The 19,749-nt window shown below is 36.7% G+C and overlaps 2 pseudogenes across 2 annotated transcripts in view; one reads left to right on the forward strand and one right to left on the reverse strand.

The window, feature by feature from the left end:
- The window catches only part of LOC144653256 (cartilage oligomeric matrix protein-like), a 50,822-nt pseudogene that overhangs the window by 27,882 nt on the left and 3,191 nt on the right, over positions 1 to 19,749 (reverse strand). The window lies entirely within an intron of this gene.
- The window catches only part of LOC144653535 (uncharacterized), a 34,584-nt pseudogene continuing 32,612 nt past the window's right edge, over positions 17,778 to 19,749 (forward strand). Inside the window, exon 1 of the transcript XR_013570758.1 lies at positions 17,778 to 18,244. The product of XR_013570758.1 is annotated as an uncharacterized LOC144653535 (transcript). The remainder of the gene's footprint in view (positions 18,245 to 19,749) is intronic.

Raw genomic sequence — 19,749 nt, forward strand, 5'->3', positions numbered from 1 at the left:
TGCACAGGAAATGAATCCATCTGTACACACGCTGTTATCAGATAGTGATATTTACACACTAATAGCTTATAGGTAACAATCTTGAAACAACAAGGATCAGTGGTGGGTTACTTGCTCATTAACGTAAGGTGTTTTTTTGCGTTTGTTTAACCTTGCCTTTATGCCGTTATGTCATCTGTGTGAACAAGGCCTTAAGCTGAAGTAGAAGGTCAAAAAGTAAATCTAAATAGGTCAAAGAAAAAGCGTTCAACTTTAAAGCATTTCATTGTCAGCGAGGAACTATTGGCCGTTCCGAAGTTGCGCAGGGAACTAGGGCGAGTTTCAAATTTTAAGCAATCGATAATCTGACACCACTACATGAAAGACCACGGTGAGATTAGTCATTTGACCAAGTTTGATGCTTTTAGGATGAACAGAAACGAAGTTATGGACCTTGAAACATGATTAAAAATCCATACAAACGTCTTCAATTGTGAGCCAGCGTCCCCGATCCCCAAAACCATATAGACTCTTGACATTTTTATCCGTTTTGTCTGCCAAAGACCCATTATTTGAAAGAAACTAAGATGAGAATAATTATGTTTGCCCATTGTAAAGAGTATCACAAAAATCATAAAAAATTTAAAAGTTTATATGGTTTTGGGGGACGCTGTCTCAAAATAAGAGACGTTTGTATGGATTTTTAATCATGTTTCAAGGTCCATAACTTCGTCTCTGTTCATCCTAAAACATCAAACAGCTTGGTCAAATGACCAATCTTGCTGGGTTCTTTCTTGTGATGGTGTCTGATTATCGATTACCTAACATTTGAAACTCGCCCCAGTTCCCTGCGCGACCTCGGAATGGCCAATATTGTTTCGAAAAACACCTATTTGCAAAAAGATGGAAACAGAATAAAAACATTAAATTTTACTGTAAATGTAAAAGCAACTTAAATAAATGAAAGTTATATCTGTAAAGAGCCGCTATTTTGAAACGTTGCAACAGTTAGATTTCCTCAGTCTCTTAAACCTTTCATAATATATAAATTTCGCCAAGTCTTAAAGCGGAGCTCGCCAGTTATTTATTTTACTGGATTTTACAATACAAATTTCCATTCTGTTGAAACTGCAGCTTAAAAGTACTTTGGTTCATAGGTGCAAGATGAACATCTTACGGTACAACAAAACATGCTCTGCCTCACGGCACGACAAATTTTCTTGAGCCAGAAAAAAATAAACTCACTGCAAAACCGATTCACTTACGCGGGCAAAAGAAAAGCAATTAAACAACACCGGTAAAAGAAAATCAACTCACGGCAAAACAACGGCGACGGGAAAAGAAAATTAACTGACGATATATTAAAAGAAATCAACTCATCACGGCCTTGTTAATTGTAACAGCCTGCACATGTAGATGTACAAGAAAAGCTACTGAATGAAGGTGAAGTTATATAAAAGTTCAGCTGAGAAGTCTGTCATTTAAATTCTTCAATTCAAACAACTTTGCTTTTCTTAATTGGTTTGGCAATGTTATCTTCTGACGCGAACATACGTAGTGTACAAGGCGAATCTGATTTCACAATTTGATGACGCCATAGCAGCATACTAAATTAAGGATTCTACTGGCTTGATTTCTTGGATGATTAACGAATCCTATCAATCATACACAATAACAAACATTGACATAACAAATAATTACCGAGCATAAGTTTCCTTAAGGTCGCTATTTTTGGCGATGACTTTATTTGGCGAATTCAGTGAGTTTTTTTAATTGCATTTAAAATTCGTTTTATCTCGAAGAAATCGAAGAAATAAAAAATTAACCCGTACAAGTTAATAGCTGCTAAAAAAGTAAACTCATAATGGAATACTATGTTTGAAGAACATGTCATTGAAAGAGCTTTCAAGGCAAACTTAAAGTAAGTGTGCTTAAAAGGTCGCCTCAAACATATACGCGACATATGAAGGACTGATTGTATGCGAGCAGGTTTCCTTTCATCCATTTTCTGGGATTGAACAGACTAGCTTTATACCTAACAGTCATTAATTCGGTACAACAAACCTAGTGGTCCTCGCGCTTTAATAAAAAAATTCAGCCGGGCGACGATAAAGACAAAAAAAACCTAAAAAATCCTTTAAAACCCGCGAGCTATCACACTAGACCAACTACAAAATTACTGATACTGATGACTTCAAAACAAAGTTACTGAAAAAAATTCTGGAGGTTTTAAAAACCCGTGATGAGTGAAAAGCCGTGATCCTATTATTCGACTGAATGGTCAAACAGACACAACACTGTTAACAAATGGCGGTCCTTGGTTTATCCAAATGAACTACTGCTGATACTAGGTCATGAGTGGACAGCTGAATAAGACAACAGCGATCAACTTAACTTCAACTTTAAACAACGTTTAGCTTAATGATAACAAAACAACCAAGAGTTCTTTTACTTTGCGCCGCACAAGTTTTACTACGTTTGAAAAACTCGTCTCTTTCACTCGCAAAAACCCACTTTGTTGTGCTTGTGTATATTATGTATAAAACCCTAGTGTGTTACTATTCGAAAGGCAGTTAATAGTTATTAAGCAGTACTTTGGTGTGCTACTGTTTATTGCGTCGTACAAGGTGGTTCTTTCGTGTGACCATTTAAATGAAAGCTATCGAGCAGTGCATTTATGTAGTACTGGCTACTACGCTGTGCAGGATGATTCTCTAATGTTTTTAGTCTGTGGATCACGAAACCAAAGTGTGTGACCACTCTAATGATTTATAATACTTCTGTTGAATTCTGATTTCTCGAGCCTCTCGATTTCTCTAACTTCCAAGGGAAACGAAAATTGATTCCACAAATCAAGGTTAAACGGCAGTGTTCGGCTGTGAAAGGGAAACGGCACTTGGTTCGAGTTATCGGGAGATTTGAGAAATCAAGGGTTCGAGGAATCGGGTTTTGCACTGTATACAGTTTTAGCGCATTTAAATGCACGCAAAATGGTGGTTGCAACTAGAACTGGTCTCTTACGAGATTGGTCGTAAGGAGCGAGAGTTCGACTGTATCTTGCAAAATGAAATTTGGTATTTTTTTAACTTTTAAAATTTGGCATACTTGGGAGTGAAAGCCTAGTGACGCCAAGGGAAAACAAATAGGAATACGCCAAGGGTTGACTAATAGAAATAATCACTGAGTAGCATGGAAATCTTCCACTTCAGGGCCTTAACTAGCAAGAGGCAAGACGAGGCACTTGCCTCGTCTAGATCTAGATTTAAACCCAAAATTGAAAACAAAATATGTTTTGTTGGGAAAATGATCCCAAGTCGAGCAAGATTGTTTTTTCTTTATAAAAAAAAACTTATGAAAAATGTCGAAGAAAGAGTTTTAGAGCTTCTAGACTACAAATTTTCTGGAGGACATGTCCCCAGAACGCTCTAGCAAGATCTTGCCACGTCTATGGAAAAGGTCTGGTTACGGACCTCTGGACTATATAGTCACAACAATCTCTGCTATCGTTATTAATTGGACCACACGCAAATTTGGTGCATTGAATTAAAGTTATTGCCCTGAAGGAATTCATTTTGATTTAATGATCAATTGAATAGCTTTGTAACCCACAAACGCATCACGTACAATCTATTGTGTGTTTGATCCGTGCTTTTTTCGATCCATTTTGTGTTTCCCTTTGTTCTCGACTTGATGAGGACAATGCAGTTAATCTTTCATTTTTGGCAGTATTTTCTTGAGAACTTTTGATTTAGCTTTGCAATGGTGCACGTCATCATTCAAGCAAATAATTTGCCTCCAGGCTATGCAGTGTGAACTTGGGTTGTTAATCTTTTCCACGAAGTACTAATAACCTTTCTTTTTGTTTCGAAAATGACCTTTATTTCGGCATTTTGTTTTATGAAATCTAACGATTCTTCACTAGACTATCTGACTCTTTATTTTCTCTCTGGCACATTAATTGCGGTAATCCTAAAAAACAACTTTGAGATCAACTCTTGGGCTTAACAAAAGCTTTTGCCTCAGAAATGTACATCACAGAATTACCCAAAAAAGTAAACCTGTATCATTCGTTTCCCACACATGATTAGCATAGCTATTTTGAGATTCCACAATCTGTTATCTCGGCTTAACAGATATTCACTAATGACTTCAAGCTCGTGTCTTTTTAAACGGTGGCATTACCCAGCTAACAGTAAATGTAAACATGAGCTTACACGGAACAACCACCAAGTATAATTTGCCTTCTGTTTGGTGAAAAAGCTGCCAGAGCAAACACAAGTGTGTACTTAACCCCAGTCAACCGGAAATTCGATCTGAAATCTCGCAATGAAAACCTTTTCGTTTATCACGAACCATCTTGAAGTACCCGGAGTCGGAACCAGATTTCGTTCTTTTGCATCACAGAATTGAAGTTTTTATGTCGTGTAACATACTGAACTGTTCATTTTGTGTAAAATTCAGATGAGGCAATAAATTTCAACTCAAAGTGTTTGTTTTCAGGTCATTAGCAGCCATTTATGAAAATTGAAGGGAGTACGTTTTGTATGCATGAGCCAACGAAGCACAAAATCGTTTACTAAACTTTAGTTTTGTTGGAAAGTTGGTCAGTCTTGCGGCTAGGCTGATGAAAGTTCTCGAAAATTCACGGATTACACTGTTGTTATCGTTCAGATTAAGATCACTCGAAAAGTAGTTTTGAAGATAAATGTCAAGTGACAGAAACATGCGATGGAGTCGAAACGCCATTGAAGATATTAAAACTTTTTTCATGTCAGGGCAAACAGCTCACTCAAGATGTACTCAAAACTGAACCCGATGTTAAGATATCAACGCATGCAACATGCCTCGGCGCTTATTCGAACTGCTTAACTTACAGGAGACTGAACTCTTCGCAATACACGCTGAACACTGCAGTCTGTAACATGTTGATAAGCAAGGCACATGAAAGACAGTTGAAGTTTATGGATCAATCTGTTTGAAAATAAGCTATCCACGGGGCTCAAAGTCGAGATAAGAAGTCGCCTTAATCCTGTTAGTCATCTTGACAAGCGCTTCTGAGAGTTCCTGATTAGTATTCTCAAGACAAGTTTGCGGTTTTCGCTTTCAAATCGCGAAGAAGCATGAGCACAAAGCCAGAGCATACATTAAAATGTAGACTTCGACCAAAATTAATCAACTTCTGAATGTCAAAACATGTAGTTTTGACATTTCTTACCTGAAGATCTGATCCAAGCTTGAATCACTGTTACAATCCAACAATGTGAACCGATTAAACACGAAATGTGTAAGCTACAGCTCGACCAAGAAACACAGGATTACAGTTTCCCAGTTTTCGTGGTTTTCCTTCAGTTGTCCGCCGGTTCTTTTGACGTTGCGGCGATGTTGTTGGAGCGTAACGAATGGAGCTCGACAATCAGCGAAGGCGTGAAATGTCAAGGAAACAATGAGTACATCGATATAACCGGTCAGCATCGTGACAGCCCTTTGTAAAAGACAAATATTTATGGGTTATGGGGTAAACGAAAGGAATTTGACATTGCGGGGGAAGGGTAGGAATTTTTAGATTTTTATCCTATTTTTATTTACAAAATTGTGGCAGTAAAATAGAGTATGTCGAGTAGGTTTACCAAAGTAAACTGATAGTGTATTGAAATAAAAGTTGAAAGTTAAAAGTTGATATTGATCTTCGAACTTTAAGCAATTCGTTTCTTTGGTAACATGGGGTGCTTACTATTTAACTAAAAAGTCCGAAAATTTCGGTTGGAAAGCAAATGGGACAGTATTTTTTTCGGAAAATGTGTTCGGAAATTGTAGACTACGTTTTCAAGTTTGCCATTTCCTTCCGGTTGATACGAACCGTTGTGGTACGAAACGTTATACCATTTGTTCATTTCTCTCGTTCCCAGTCTCCCATCAAGGAAAAACAATAACTGGAAACTAAATTATACATGTTGATGGAGCGCTATCTCTTTTGGTGGGTTTGCTGCTTTTGCAAAAACACTTACTAATCAGTAAAATATGCATCTTAAAGCCGTCAAAAGAATTTAAAAACTAAGATATATACAGCACCGTATTAAAAACTTACTGCTAAATAACTACAATAAAAACTGCTGTCTAAAAAGATACGTTTTAAGATGAGATTTGAAAGAGCTAAGGGAGGCTGTTCCACAGTTTCATGTTTGAAGGTGGAACTGTTAGAAGAAACTTGGTTTCTTATCTTAATGGCCTCCAGGTGTATATCTGCGCAAAAGATCACAGATATAATTGGGTGCTAAAATATTTAGCGCTTTAAACGTCATATGTAAGATTATTCCACTTCAGATCTTACCACTTCGACCGGTTTATTCCGCCAAATGGTAAATACCCATGATTCAACAAAATTTTACGCAAATTTTACAGACACGAGTTACAAAGTAACGTACAAAGTTTCATCTGTTTATGCAGTTTCTTGTAGCCAATTTTTTTTCGCCAGATATTTTGTTCTGCCAACAAGGGACCGTGAGAGGACTGGATATCAGCATCTCAGAAGTCCTGGGTACAAGTGTACCAAGACGATACGCGTGATAAAAGCCTCTGGCACCAAAGGACAAATATTCAAAGCGTTTATATTGCAGACTTTATTCAAATATATGACCGTCCAGTGGTTAAGTGAGCCGAATATAACTAGAATACAAACGAGCGCTGTTAAAAGTGCGAACTTCGCTTGCTGTAGAAACAAGTGTCAAAAGTGGCTTAGAGTCCAATTCCTTGCATGGCAACAATTAAAAAAACTAATTGCCTAGAAAATAACGGATATATTGATTGACTCCGTTTATTGTCCTTTTACAATAACTTGAAATGACCCGATCTAAATTCCGTGTATACAATGCCACACAGCATGCAAAATTTCACACCCTTTGTGTAAAAATCAACATTATTAATTGCTAGCTGGATGCTAATCAATGAACAAAAACAAATCAACAAAAGCTGAAGATTGATTTAAAAATTGGGTTATAAAATGTGAAAAGGAATCTCCCAACGATTTTTAAGCCTTTTAACATCCATCCTGTCATAAAAAGAATTCATTCCATTGCGGAATACAATTTACAAACAAAAGTATGCATCAATACAAAGCGCCTTACGCCCGACCCGACGATGCTACGAATGAGCTCATCAGACGTGACAACATGCTCGGCCTTCAGTTGAAATCATCACCAGTTGTTGAGAACTGGCTGTCTTCATCGCGCAGTAAGGTAGGTAGCTAGTATGAAGACTCCTAATGGTGCGACAGTCAAGGCAAGCTGGCGCAAAGCCTGTCGTAGAGTGCGCACGCTACCTTGATTGAATAATAACACAAAACATCTCGAATTATTTTCAGAACTCTGATATTCAGATTGAACAAGAGGAAAACACATTAGATAGAAGCATTAAGCCTACCCTTCTAACTCGAAGTAGTCTGGTTATGCAGCAGAATTTTGCATATGAGTGGAAAATGTATTTGTACGTAAAGTACTTGTTTTGCCCCTCAATACTTGACGTGACTTAAATCCTAGCGCCCGAGGGTGAAAATGGGCCGGGTTGCCCCTCAATAGATACGTTTTTTACCGTGACAAAGCTTTGAGGTTCTGGAAATTCTACTAACAGTTAATTTGGCTGGAGGTAGCTCGCTTCCACTTGTTTAAAGTACAAAGGGTACGCTGGGGTAGTTTCTCAGGTTGCAAGTGATATCTCATTGTTATGCAGCGCGTGCAGTGATTCTCTAATTTTACCTATTCTACCATTCTGTCAAGTCGCATAGGCTTGTCCTTTTTATCTGACAAAAGTTTTTGAAGTAGCTGTGTCTTATCTGAAGTGTTAGGAAAATGGTCGCAGTTTCTAAGGCAGACCTGCAGGTTATGTAGAAACATTACTTTCAAAAATACACTCAAGAGAGGGAGACCATGCAGCCGTGACCTCGTGAAGGAACGTGCAAGCCCGGAGCTCAACATCATCTCTTTATCCTAAAGCAGGTAAAGCATGGAGCACAAGATCAACAAAGATGGAAAGATTTAGTGACTGACCCAAGTTCCAAAGGGAATGTCGAGTAGTGAAAATACAAACCTTTGTAAAACTGCGATCATTTAAGGACGAATATCAAAATTGAGAAAAAAATTCAGCGGGTAAGTTTCTGATTGAGGTATTTTTGCGAGGAAATATCAAAACGTTGCACTCGGCTTATGCTAAGTGAAGTTTATTAAGTAGTGCACGATAGTTTCCTAAAAAAATGTCATGCAAAGTAACTTGTTGACATGTTCGAATGTGAATAAGACAACAAAACGGCATATCAGCAACATATTTGACTTCGGTTAAAGGAAACGCTGACCTTTTCCTTTCCATAGCAACACGACCAAACACAAGTCAGCACACAGTGCTCCCTTTCATAACTTTGGTAACACCCTATCATTCTTCTCGTGAAATGATATTCCAGATCAACCATGCTAAACTTTATGCTTGCTTCCTCTCGTAAATGGTTAATTATGGTCGAAATTCCTTGTTAAAATATTTCTGTATTAAAAAAAAAAAAAAGAGTTTCGAAGTCTAAAATTACGCCGCGATCTGAGCAAGACAAGAGGAATTGGGACGAATGAGACAAAAACGGTGCCGGTGCTGCCATATATTTAAAAGTGTTTTTATCTTATATGCTATGTTCCTACTGACATAATAACCCTAAAGAGGTAGAAACGATATATGTACAATGACGAGGATACTATAAAAATGTTATAAACAACTTAAGGTTTTCGACTTTCGTTTTTGTATTGCAAGAGGCTTAAAAAGTCGTTATTTTTTGTTTTCCAGAAACATTTCGTTACTGAATTGATCCGTTTCAATTTCATTTTCACCTAAAATAATTGGCCACCTTCCAGACTTCACTCTTTATCCTGCCACCTCACTTTCATTTATTTCGGACACTGTAAAAGATATAGTAAAAACCCGCGAGTAAGAACCTAACATCTAAGAACCTGTTAGACTAAAATTGGAAATTAAACCCCCTGTTTATAAGAACTTATTAAGCCTAAAATTTGGAAACAGGTTCTTATTTTCTAAAATTGAGTTAAAATGTTTACTTTTGGGAAAATAATTTTGGACAAGGCATTTCTGTACATGTATATAATGTTATGTTCTGAATGATTAGTGCTTCACTTTTACATAAAAACTTATGAGGTATGCAAATTTTATACAAGGAATAGGCCGAATAGCAAGCTAATACCACCAAAAGTACTTTTAGCAACAATGCAAATTTTTCTTCAGAAAAAAAGAACTTATTAATAACCTAAATAGCCTAAATTTGTGTTAACTACCATTTATGTAAAAACAAGTTCAGGCTAACCTGGAAAAATAAGGTTCTTACTCGCGGGTTTTTACTGTATTACAAAAATAAATATCGATAATAAATGATGTCTAGACTGCACTTACAGATACTTAATATAACGCTCAAACGTAACTCAGTATAAGTGAAGTTAAGTGACACGTGAAGGTTTTACACGGTCATTCGTGATGGTATCCTAACAACAACAATATGACTCAGTCTCAACATGCTTACAATATTAATTGCCTTAAAACAAAGAAAACAAATAGTAACTTTTCTTCTTCTTTGCGAATTTACATTCACCCGATCGTTAGTTTCATCATCGGACAGGTCGAATAAAGGACGTTTCTTTGTCCATTTCACGAGCAAAGAAAAAATGCAACAAAGTCCACACAACATGTTCAAATGCATTCAATAATTGAGGCAAAGTTTTCGACTGAACTGGTATGCCAACCATATTAAGTTTGGTCTTTATATAAAAAAAAACCTATGAATCGCATTAAAAACATGACGTCTGCATCTACAGGTCCTAGTAGATGCATGTGGACCTAGCAAATTAGTAAACAGCCTAGCTCACCAACAGTCTCTCCGTTGAAATGGTTATAGCGCCCAACCGGTAAGTCATGAGAGGCCATGGGTTCAATTCCTGTCGGGCCTCAGAGTTTTTCTTTGTCCCACGCTCGTGGCAAATGAACATTTCATCTTTAGCAAGGTCAAATAGGCACACAGAAGCGCATGAAATCTTGGAGTATTCTTTGCTTTTCAAGGTATAATGACCAATCGAGGGTTTGAAAAGCCCAACGATTTTGGCGAATTTCTTTATTTTGTTCATGAACTTGGCTCGATTGAGTACTGCTCAATAAGCTATACACACACGTTTGATAGACTATATGCAGGGAATTTAATATTGAAGACCACTGAACAAGGTCAGAACCATTTTAGTTAAAGGAGAAGTTCACTCTAGAATGGCCATTTATTTTCTTTACGCCAATAAAAAGTTTATACAAAGATACGTTATCCACCAAAATTTCAGCCTCCAAAGTGCGCTATAACACTTCGAAATCTTTCTTTGAAGTAGCCCATAACTTGACAACTGAACGCCGCCATCTTGGAGCTGGTAATGTATGCGTGACGTCAAAGAGCTCAGCCTGAAGTTTGGGGGAAATTTAAATACTCGAAACTCCTTATTTCTTTGTATTGGCTTTTGTTTGTCAAAATGCCTGTTTGTGCAGCACCATTTTGCTTACTCAGAGCTCAAGAAATACAAAAAGGGGGTTTTTTTCCCCCTCCGATATTTAAAAGAACAATTGCTCAAAAGCGGACAAAAATATTTGTGTGTTCCGAAAACTATGTGGAAGACTGCTTCAAAGTAGATCACAGATACAGTCTCCTGCGTGGAAATACCCACAAAAGACAGAAAAAGCCATTTTTAAGAAATCTCCTTCTTTAACTCCCTTCAAACGACATGCAAGCGAAAGGAGGCGAAAGAATAAGGAAAGAATGGAGGTTAGTCATTTTGCTTACCGTGTTTTCTCAAATCAAACACCTCCGGCGTTTATTTCAAACTTGGCGGGGTCCGGTGTTTATTAACGAAGTGCAATTTTCTGTAATTTTTTCAGTCCCGAGAACCACGATTTTTCTCGTCGTCCCGGCCGACAAACTGCTCTTGGGTCTCCGAGGATGATTTTTACCAAAGTAACAGTATTGCATGTTGCATACGGCACGTGCATGTTGCAATCAAGATTTGTTACAAACCGAACTGCAGAACATAAACAACCAATGAGCCCATAAACGGCAATGTCGCCAACGTCCTCCGCAGTTATAAACGTTCACTGTTATAAACAACAGTGCGTCAGTCATGAAAACACGAACGCGAACATTGCTGTTTCATTTTGTTTACAGCATCCATCCTAGTTATTTTACGCCGGACGTTCCTTGAACATTATAAAAAAATTACCAAAGAAGCAAACCGTACCAGTTTGTCGTAGCAGTGCTATTTAAGAGAATATATTTACTTGTTTGCTCGACCGCAAATAAACGCCGGGACCTCGATCAAACGTCCCCGGCGTTTATTTAAAAGTTAGCATTTTTGACCCGACGTTTATTAATACGAAGCCGGAGTTTAATCGGTGACCCGCGTGTAATGGAGCAAATACGACGACGGCAAATAATTACAGCATGAACAAAAATTGACTTTAAATTGGCAACAACACTTCTCAGAATAGAAATAACAAAACGGGCTAAGTTGTTAAAAATTTTGGATGCAATGACTGGGTTGTACATGTAAATAAATATAGAAGGAGAAAAACACAGAGAAAAAGATACAAACAAGTAATAAGTTGAGTTAAAATTTTGCTTGATCTAAAATGAAACAATTCAAACATTTCTAGCTCAGTCAGTCAACTACAAAATGACATAAAGTTCACTTAGGGAGTTGCGATCTTATATTTGATCAAGAAGAGTTTCTCTGGTTGATTAAAAGTCCTCCCTGAAATCAACTAAAAAGTGAAATAACATAAACGCATCATTTGTTGGTATTGCGTCTGGCTCTTTCTTTTTTGTGTGTGAGTGTTTTCACGTAGGAGACTGTATCTGTGATCTTCTTCAAAGCAGTCTCCCGTATAGCTTTCGGAACACACAAATGTTTGTGTTCGCTTTGGCAGTAATTTTTCGTCCCTACCCATTCTTATTGAGTAATTTTTCTTTTAGATATTGAAAGACGGCAAAAAGATTTTTGTATCTCATTTGTATTTTGACAAACAAACGCCACTACAAAGAAACAAGGAGTTTCGACTATTAAAATTTTCCCGCTAAACTTCAGGCTGAGCTCTTTGACGTCACGCATACATTACCAGGCTCCAAAATGGCGGCGTTCAGTTGTCAAGTTATGGGCTACTTCAAAGAAAGATTTCGAAGTGTTATAGCGCACGTTGGAGGCTGAAATTTTGGTAAATAACATATCTTTGTATAAACTTTTTATTGGCGTAAAGAAAATAAATGGCCATTCTGGAGTGAACTTCTCCTTTAAAGATGCGTGCTGGTTCTGGCGTAGATTATGGGGAGTGAGTCTTGACCCTTCCGCTTCTAAAAAAGCTTAAACTTTGATGTAATCATTCTATCTCTTTTTTTTTAAGTTCTATGGTCCAAAGGGAAACGACTAAATGACAACAGTTACAGGCTCAAGTTCTCCATACAGCGATGAAATAAAAAAAAAAATCATCAACTACAAAGCTTGAATAATAAAATATTCATGATAGACTCTGAAAGAGTCGATTCTTTTTAATTAATTATTCCTTCATTAGTTACCAGGTTTAAAGAGCTTTAGTGAGAAATCGGAGGCTTGGGAACAAGAGTCTCGATATATCACTCCTAATCATTATACAAACTAAGCGATGATTGACAGTTACGAAACAACAACAAAACAATATTCTGCCTTCTGCGTAGCAGGGGCTCTTGAAATTAAAAAAAAAAACATTCGTGCACGACTGTTATAAAGCTGTTTAAAAGAAGTCTATTGCACAATAGTTCATCAATTTTATTTGTCTTTTTGACGGCCGATGAAACTCCTATAAAAAGATGTCTTTAGTTCTGTCTGGTACAGAGACAGCATTACTCTCTTGAAAGAGATCAGTAAACAGCGGAAAACGCTTTTTTTTTTTTGTTACTACAAAGGATATTACTGTATATGGCATGGTCGGTTCGCCGGTCAAATTCTTTGAAGAAACTGTTTCCGTCAAACATAATTGTGAACACAGTTAATTTGAGAACAGAATAGCCCCATTCAAATATAAGCAATTTGATTTAATTTTCTCTTGGAAACCATAAAGTGTGCGATTTTTTCACTACGGTACATATCTACCTTCCAAGCACAACCTATCATAAAGTTTTGAATTTTGTGTAGTTTTAAATTGAACTAACACTTCTTTCGTTTTAACTTAGGGAGATGCCGTAGCTAGCATTCCAAAAAGTATAAGCAAACAGTTTACAAAGTTGAAAACCTGCTAGCGCGAACAGCCTAAAGGGTTAACTATGTTACCGGCAAAAACTCATTGACTTGAAATTTTGACAGTAATCCGAAAACATAATTGGGTGTACTTTATGTCCAAGTGGGGTTTTTCATCCAATTATTGGCATATAATTCCTCTTCCATCGTTAAAATACAGTGATTCATGAAATGAAATGAAATGAAAAGGTTAAAAGAGTACTGGAATAAACTCCACTTAGCAACTAACGCAATTTGAAAATAACATGCTGCCTGCCCAGCGCCCATATTCTGCCAAGCATCTGTTTTCCAGATGGTAGCTTGTTGAGCGTACTTTCTCAGGCAAAAAAATAAAAAGACTTCTAAGGGAAAATTTTGCTCTTCATTTGGTTTTGCGAAATCAAAGGAAGATAAACTTCGTAAGTTCTTTTATATATTAAGCGAAAATCGTCTCTAAAGTTACTGGTTCAATTTCTAGAGTTATCGAGTTTTGTTGATACGGCCGCCGGTCAGTTGGCTAAGCGTGAAAACAATTAATTAATCGGCGTATGCTTGCAGTGTTTTTTTCATGTTTGTGTGCTCCACGGTCAAAGTCAATTCACGTGAGAAATCACAACGTGCAATCAGCGAAGAAGAAAATCAAATTTAAGTCTGGCATTGTTTGCTTTACACAGCCAAGCAAAGGAAATAACTTCTGGTTATGTTTTTTAAAATCCCCCAATATTTCCTCTACTATAATAACATCTGATTACAAAGCAAATAGAATTTAAAGAGAATTGTGCGCTGTAAGTGTGGACCGAAAGATTAAGTGACACTAATTTCCTTCGCTTTTCCTTTGCTACTGTCTAATGAATAACGCTTTCTTATGCGGGGATTTTGAGCACAAAACTGAAGCGAAAGATCTTATTGTGTTGTCTATAAATTCAATTTGAAATTACGCACGTGCATGGCTTAAAAGAGGAAGAATACTTGTGAAATGAAAAATAAATTGAATAATCGATAACTAATTCGTTGTTTGAGGGTGTTGAGATTTTCGTTTCAAGTGCATTTGTGGAAAACAGGTTTTTCGGTAATTGATTCTGAATTACTGTAACCTTTTCTAGTAAATAATGTACTGTCATGATAAGTTTATTTCTGATATTAAATTGTCTTTTCGCCAAGTACGCTCGGTTCAATCCGGTTAGCTTTAGTTTGTCAAATTAAATACTCCAAAAAACCAAATTAGTGGCACTGTATTTCACTTCACACATTGATTCCCAGATTTGTTATGCGGGAAAAAGTTCTCACCTATAAAATATTACAAACGCATATAATATAAGCGCAATTCGACGACAATTTTCATCGTGAAGAATGGAAACCTGAATAAACAGATTTACACCTAATTGTGAACTTTTGCTATGATAAGAGTAGGTTTTATTATTTAGTTAACCTCTCAAACCAAGACTATACAGAATTACACTAAAACAGTATAACCCTCTCCAAAACATAAGAGTCATGGAATCCTTGCAGAATAGTGCTTTTAAAGCAAAACTGTCCTTTCTAAAGAGCGTTTATTCTCAACCGGAAAAAGCTATTAAAGTGCTTTCAACATTATACCTCTAAAGCCAGATGTACTTGCGAAATAAAAATAGGTCACTTTTCCGACAACCTTGTGTCGAAACACCTTCTTATTAACTTGTATATTTCTTTTGAAATTAGCGGTCTTGTCCTTTAAAGACTTTGCCCATTTGAACCTTAATATGTTCTCACAGCTTTCAGGAGTGCGTAATTGAAATCCTGGCGAATCCATTGTGAGATTTACAGGTTATTTAGTAATCTATACAGCGGCAACCTCTGTCTGAAATTAGCATAAGGGCGAAAAAAAATTTAAGCCAATAAAGCATTTATTGTGCAAGAGTGAACACAGCGAAAAGTAAAATAATGTTTGTTCATGATGAAATTATCTTTTATACAGGTTAAACACGAAAAATAGTTGTTATAAATCATTTTAATTAGGCTTTTCTTTACATATGCCGGGCATCTGTCCCTTTCCCAGGCCATATAAAATCAATTTGAACGCTTGCAAAGTTCAAATCTTTAGGAAAAAGTTAGTCCATATTCGATCCAGTGTTTTTAATGTCGGTTAAAATGTTAAAATGACAGCCAAGGGGTTGCAGTAAAAGGCATTCACTGAAAACATTTATAAGAAGAATCTGGTTGGTTTAACAAAATACCACCCCTATTTCTCCCCTCATGTGTCGAAATCATAATATCTTAATTTTGACTTCCGCGAAACAATGGCAATTTAAGGTGTTGTTTTGTTACTGTGCCGTAATCATAAATTGAGAAAAATTGCTTTCGCAGATGCGTTTTTTTTTTTCATTTCTTCTACCTTTTTGCTTTAGCCCAACCTGACGCCACCGGGTCGGTTTTTGTGAAGCGGTGACGTTACGACTTCAAAAACAGAAACACAACTGACATTTCGATTTCTAAGCATCTATTTTCCGCTTCGAGCGAGAAAAATAGTGCGGTAAACTTTGTCAACTATTAAATTTACAGGTATTGTGATCTGGGGGCGGGATAGAGTATTTATGGCATGGGACAGTCAAAAATAAGAAACAAAATAACTCAATAGCGAGCGAGTCACAGTATTTAACAGTAATTTAAACTCTTGCGTCGGATGCAAGTTGATCTTGCACCTATAAGTAAACATCCAAAATTCAAAGATTTTATACCTCACTCAAATACGATAAAACTATTTGTCGAAAATTATCCGAAATGTGGATAGCTTTGCAAGATTTCGACACTTTTATCCCACAAATGACGCGCTGTTTACAAAACAAAATTTTTTAAGGTATAACGGGACAACGGCGCAATAAATAACAAGTAATTTCTCAATAGTTTGAATAAATCAATTTCAACCGCAACTTTGAAGAGTAAAATTTTGTTTAATAAGTGAAATTCGAGCCATAATAATGCTTTCACCTCTCAAGTGGGTTGAACATAAAGAAAACTTGAAATGGCAGTCAAGAACAAATGTGTATTGTCTACATTTGTACATTACGTTTTTTCGGCCCGATTTTGTCGCCGCTACTTTAATATTAATTTTTCACCTTCGGCTCGGCTTGGAAGAGCTCAAGCAGATTCTAAGAAAAAAATAACTTTTCACCTTCTATTATGAGACCACAAATAAGTCATCAAGGAAAATTAAATAATATTGAAAAAAGTTTCTATAACTTTTGTCAATGTACAGCAAGCCAACACCTGTGTTGAGAAATTTCTTCTCATGGTGGAAATGGCCGCCAAATCGAGCGGAAGTAAAGCCTTCAAACAGAGATACACAAACACTGCGCCCGGCTATAATGAAATCAACATAATTTATATCCAATTGACAAGCTAAACTCTGTGTCAGATGCTTAAGCTTTAAGGGTCGAAAAACGAATTAGCTCAGCGTATCGCGGGCAATCAATTATTAATCGCTGCTAGAACAATTGTGTAATTTATTGCCAAATCGTTTGGGAGCCTGTGACGATCAAATCGCACAAATAATAGGACTACAGCTGTGGCAATTTTCGCTTCCATTTTTTGTGTTCATTCGGTGTGTAATGGGTTTTAAGAGATCTTAACCTCTAGCTTGGAAACAGAAAACGACCAACACCGGTGTAAAAAGTTCCATTGAGTTTACGTTCTGTACAGTGCGAATATCAAACCAGGTACTCTTTACTTTACGGGTTTTGCTCATTTTGTTTTAGTTTATTTTTGTTTTTTTAAGGAACAGTACAAGAATTTTGATTTTTATCTCGCTTTATCTTATCGCAATGGTTTTTATTTCAGAGGTGTCAAGACACTTTTATCTTTTTCTAGCCTTTTGCTCCCGTTCCGATTTCTAAATTCTTAAAACGGTAGCGAAACTAGACGTTTTTATAACATTCGAAAAGAATTCTTGGCGCGTCAATTTTAAGCGCGTTCAAAGATAGCACAATCTTTTCGAAGTGGTTTTTTAAACGAAAAATCTCGTTTTCATTTCCCTGAGTAACAATCTTTCCTGTACACAAAAATGTACACGGTTTATTGCGTTTATCATTAGAACGGCCTATTTTTCGATACGTTGTTTGCGATAACCATATCAAATACCAAAAGAAGCTCTACTGTTCTGACCTCTTTTCTGTTTGCTCAACTAAACCGGCTTGCCTAACTTATAAGTTTTCCAAGAAGATGCAATAATTCTTACTTGTCGAACACTGCTTTGACGCTTAGTAAATGTTGGCGAATCCTGGCTGTGCCAACCATACATCAGACACAAAATGCTTTAGCTGAGTAATTTTGGTCTACGTCGTTTACTCTAGCCATTTTGAAAGATTTTAATTTGCCATTTCGCTTTCAGCCGGTAACTAACTAATTGCTCCATCTAGTCGCTTTCAGCCCGAATTCATGATTAAACATTGCGGCATTAATTCTAAACGGTTTTTGAGCAAAAACGTGGTATCCGGTAATAAAATACTTGTAATTTTGTAGTTTAGCTTTACGTTTTTGCTGTAGAGAAAGCGTAAAACGAGAAACAATCCTCAAAGTGAAACTCATAAAATGGAACAAAACTGTTTGCGTTTTCAGTCCTTAGAAATCAAGTCATGCGGGGAGATTTGAGTTTTACTTTCCAGTTTAGGGCACGACAAACATTTCATCGTATTCAAGAAGTAAATAATCTGTCCTTTCTTCTAATGTTCGTTTCTTACTTCGCAGGGCGATAAGGCGTTAGAATGACGTATCAATATTCGCCTGTTTCTCATGGCCTACCAAGCCTTCCGCAATATCTACCGCCAGGCTGTAAATTTCTGAGCTGCCATGACGCGCAGAATGTCCTAAGAAGCTGTTCGACTTGGAGGCTTCCTAATGGAACCCTGGTCGCGCCGTTGGGAGGGGAACTCTATCAAGTTCTGGAGGTTCCATCGAACTGCGATGAGCGGTGTTCACTTCACCAGGTTTGTTAATTTTTCTGTCGTCACTCGTATCTTTATTTCAAGGGTGTGGTAACGAGTTAACAACGTTTCGTGCGGCAAGCTATAGTCGTTGAGTGTCGAGGGCAAAACGGAGGACATTTCATTTTCAATTCATGTAGTTTTACAATCTTTCTTTCGCTCATTTGGAGTTTAATTCGAAAATAATCAAACCTCGTTAAACGGAAAAGTGGAATTTTATTTTCATCTAGCTAAGCCGTTCGTCTCACCGGAATAAAATGGGGGCGAGTTAAGTTTCATTTGGAGAAAATTGGTTTTCACAGTCTCTTCCGCAGGATAAAACATCCAAGCGTTTAAAATGCAATATTTTGTTGTTTTTCATAACCACGAGGGCGTTGCTTCCCAGCATGACGTTAAAGTTTTTCTTTAGCTTCTTTTTGTTTCGTGTGGCTTCGGGAAAATAAATTTTGCATTATGATCTGAACTTGATATTCGATGATGGACCGTTACTTATATCGAAGAAGGCCTTTTATTTTTAACGAAAACCTTTTTATATTAAAAACAAATTTGCGAGTGAACTTCTCTGTTAAGATGTGAACACATTTCCTACCAAAAAAAAAAAAACAGTTGATTGCATTAACTCGAAAAAAATACTATTTTACCGGCACGGAATAATACTTATTTTTACCGGCACGGAATAATGCTAATTTATATCTACAAAGGCTAATATAAATTTCTGTGTAATTTTTAAAATCCCGTGAAATAAATCGACACCATGAAATAAAAGAATTGAATTACTTCTCCTACGCATAGACGTCATGTTGTTTTCCAAAATATCACCTGTTTAAGCTGGTTTGTCTACAAAATGTTGTTACCCACAACGGGCATTCAACAGCAAATAATATTAAGGTTTTCTTAAAATTTCCAGCTTACTCGACGCAAAATATAATATCGCTGTGATATCATTAGGAATTAGGCGAACCTTCTTAGAAACTTTGCCCTCCGGACAGAAATAATGAGAACTTAATTTCCACGACAGTAATTAAAACTTAACTTTCGTTGAGGCAACGTAAACAGAATTGAAATTCTGATGGGCAAAGACAATGGCAGTTTGTTCGTTGTGAAAGGAAGCACTATTTAAAGATTAGAATTTAAATATGTAGTTTTGACTGTTTACGAAATTGCGGTAACGCCTGAAATCTACTTCTTGAAGTCTAACCAGGTTAAAAACAAAACAAATTCGAAAATTATCGGGCAAGTGTTATCTTAGAGTAAACGAAATATAACAAAAAACGAAAGAAATATTCACTAATTTGAATCTTGACGAAAACAGACAGTTTCCGTTTACAAGTGGCTCGATTGACAAAATACGACGACACGTATAAAGCACATAAAAATAATTAAATTTGCTCAATATAATATAGCCAAATAAGATCAAATTTTCGTGCAGCTGCCTTCTTTCGCACACTGTGTTATTTGGCTTTTTATTTATATTATCGCTTCACAGAGAGAAAACAAAACTTTTCAGG

The sequence above is a fragment of the Oculina patagonica genome, chromosome 1 (assembly GCF_052425735.1).
Source record: "Oculina patagonica isolate OP01 chromosome 1, crgOcupat, whole genome shotgun sequence".
In the NCBI taxonomy this organism is placed as follows: Eukaryota; Metazoa; Cnidaria; class Anthozoa; order Scleractinia; family Oculinidae; genus Oculina; species Oculina patagonica.